The 3,506-nt window shown below is 42.3% G+C and overlaps 1 pseudogene; it reads left to right on the top strand.

Annotated features, from left to right (window-relative positions):
- Positions 1-449: 449 nt before the first annotated feature.
- Positions 450-1,679, top strand: LOC117061258 (annotated as a pseudogene).
- The last annotated feature ends 1,827 nt before the right edge of the window (positions 1,680-3,506 follow it).

The raw sequence follows: 3,506 nt of genomic DNA, 5'->3' as shown, positions 1-3,506 counted from the left end.
CCAGCATACCATACAAAGGTAAAATTGTCACCTGTTGCTCCACCCACTTTTGTCTTTGGCCTTGCCCACCTGAGGCCACACAACCCTCAGAAAGTTGCTCAGAAAGGAATGCAGCCCTCAGGTTAGAAATGCCCCCCTCCCCTTGGTTTAGGGTGATCCATAAGACACAATGGGACAAGGAAAAGGAAGCCATGCATGATGTACATCAGGCATGTCCAACAGGTAGATCACAATCTACCGGTAGATCACTGGTAGATCATTGGGTCCCCCCAAAGAAGCTGAACAACTGTGGCCCCCCTAAAAAAGCGCAACATTTTACCTCCTCCCTGAAAAAACTCAACAACTTTGACCCGAACCCCCCAAAAATGGGCCTCCTTCCTTCCTAAAAAAAAGCTCAACAACTTTGACCTGAACCCCAGAAAAGGGGTGCCTTCCATAGTACTCAATGAGGTATATCACCATTTTAATCTGGCCTTACACCAAAACCTGCGACTTGAAAAACCGCCGTTGTATTCAACTACTAAAATTAACCAATGACGCTTAATTTACGAAAACAACACCCCATCTTTAAAATCATCAATGCCTCCTTCATTGACCTCCCAACTCCATCTAACATCTCTGCTTGATGAAACTTTGGATCACTACTAGGCCTATGCCTCATTATTCAAACCATTACAGGCCTCTTCTTAGCCATACATTATACTGCAGATATCTCCTCTGCATTTTCATCTGTAGCCCATATTCACCGAGATGTACAACATGGATGATTAATTCGTAATCTACACGCTAACGGCGCATCCATATTCTTTATCTGCATTTACCTCCACATTGGACGTGGGTTATACTATGGCTCCTACATCTATACTGAAACCTGAAACATTGGAATCCTTCTCCTTCTAATAGTGATAGCCACAGCTTTCATAGGCTATGTATTACCATGAGGACAAATATCCTTCTGAGGAGCTACCGTTATTACTAACCTTCTCTCCGCAATACCTTACGTAGGCCCAACTCTTGTTGAATGAATTTGAGGAGGGTTTGCAATTGACAACGCAACCCTCACTCGCTTTTTCACCATCCACTTTTTATTACCCTTTATTATTATAGGCACTTCCATAGTCCATCTCCTCTTCCTTCATGAAACAGGATCAAATAATCCTACGGGCCTCAACTCCAACACAGATAAAATCCCATTCCACCCCTACTACTCATATAAAGATCTTTTCGGTGCCCTACTTATATTAATATGCCTCCTATCTTTAGCCCTGTTCTTACCGAATCTTTTAGGCGATCCAGAAAATTTCTCACCCGCAAACCCCCTAGTAACACCCCTACACATTAAACCAGAGTGATACTTCCTTTTTGCCTACGCAATCCTCCGCTCAATTCCAAACAAACTAGGTGGTGTTTTAGCCCTCTTATTTTCAATCCTAATCCTAGTTACTTCCCCAATGCTTCATTTATCAAAACAACGCACCTTAACATACCGCCCACTATCTCAAATACTATTCTGATTACTTATCTCAGATATTATTATTTTAACATGAATTGGAGGCCAACCAGTAGAGCATCCATTCATTATTATTGGCCAACTCGCCTCCACCCTTTATTTTATAATTTTTCTCCTCTTTATGCCCGCCCTAGCCCTACTAGAAAATAAGCTTCTCAAATGATAACCTGCCCTAGTAGCTTAAACCTACAAAGCACTGGTCTTGTAAACCAAAAATGGGACTCACTCCCCTAGGACAACACCAACACATATGCCATCAAAAGAGAAGGCTCTAATCCCCCATCACTAGCCCCCAAAACTAGTATTTTTTCTAAACTATCTTTTGAACCCGCCGCTCAAAGAGCGGCTTTTTTGCCTCCATATCATGCCGCTCAAAGAGCGGCTTTTTTGCCTCCATATCATGCCGCTCAAAGAGCGGCTTTTTTGCCTCCATATCATGCCGCTCAAAGAGCGGCTTTTTTGCCTCCATATCATGCCGCTCAAAGAGCGGCTTTTTTGCCTCCATATCATGCCGCTCAAAGAGCGGCTTTTTTGCCTTTACACCCCGCCGCTCAACTTTGCTTTAGTATTTTTACAGGTGATGATCTATATACTATTATGTATATAGTGCATTAACTGAATTACCCCATGAAAAATTATTAGTACATTATCCTATTAATAAGACCTGAACCCCAGAAAAGGGGTGCCTTCCATAGTTCCAGTTACAGGTGGGTAGTGTGTTGGTCTGCCATAGTCGACATGATACACTGAAACAGCCCTGTCTCAGTGTATCTGAAGAAGTGTGCATGCACACGAAAGCTCATACCAAGAACAAACTTAGTTGGTCTCTAAGATGCTACTGGAAAGTATTTTCTATTTTGTTCCCAGAAAAGGGGGTAGATCACTGCCAGTTTTTAACTCAGTGAGTAGATTGCAGTCTCTTGGGAGTTGGCCACCCCTGATGTACCGGTATATCATACCCTCCAACATTTCTCCAGTGAAAATAGGGGTGTCCTATTTAATAATAATAATAATAATAATAATAATAATAATAATAATGCCACACTCATCTGACTGGTTTGCCCCAGCCACTCTAGGTGGGCTTCCAATACACATAGGAACATAGTAAAACATTAAACATTTTAAAAGCTTCCCTATACAGGGCTGCCTCCAGTTGTCGTCTAAAGGTTGTATAGTTAGTTATCTCCTTGGCTTTGGGGTCGCATAACTCCATGCTCTCCAGCGTTTCTCCAATGAAAATTGGGACATACTAAGGAAAAGCGGGACATTCCGGGATCAAAACAGAAACCAGGACGGCTGCTGTAAATCCAGGTCTTTCCCAGGAGAATGGGGGCACTTGGAGGGTCTGGTATATTGAGAGAAAGCCATTTTGTGTGTATTTCTCTTCAACACGGAAGTGTATTTTATACATGGTTATTTATTGATCTGGCTTCTCACGTGAGAATCATCAACCCCTGTCAGTAAGGCCCCCCTCCCTAGTATCACGTCCATAACTTGAGGTTGCATCACTTTCTCACTTTTTCCAAGGCCTCTGGTTGTTAGGTCAGGACCATCCTACTCTCCATCACCACTTTCTCACCTTTTCCAAGGCCTCTGGTTAATGGGTTAGTTACCCTCGTACCCTTGCTCATAGCATAACTGGTTTTCCTGGCGGCTGGTATTTTTTATTTCTCTTTCCCTTCAGATCACATCTCAAGTTGCTGGGAAGTTGCTTGATTTCATTACCACATAAGCTAACCCAGCACCACTTTGCCAGTAATAAACAGGAACAAGGAAATGCTCCACCGAATGGAATCTATGAATAAACCTCTTCTCTTTTCCCCGTATGCTGCAAAATCATAATGTAACATAATGTTAGTGACTCAATATAACAGCGCAATGCACAACTGCACTGCAGAGTATAACCCAAGAGTTTTGGGATGCAATGAATAAGGAAAGGAAAAACACCATTCTGAAGATAATTAACAATAGTGAGAAATACTTCCTTTGTATAGTA

This window comes from Lacerta agilis, chromosome 16, assembly GCF_009819535.1.
Source record: "Lacerta agilis isolate rLacAgi1 chromosome 16, rLacAgi1.pri, whole genome shotgun sequence".
In the NCBI taxonomy this organism is placed as follows: domain Eukaryota; kingdom Metazoa; phylum Chordata; class Lepidosauria; order Squamata; family Lacertidae; genus Lacerta; species Lacerta agilis.
Note: the sequence above shows the minus strand (reverse complement) of the source record. Positions and strands in the feature narration are given on the sequence as shown.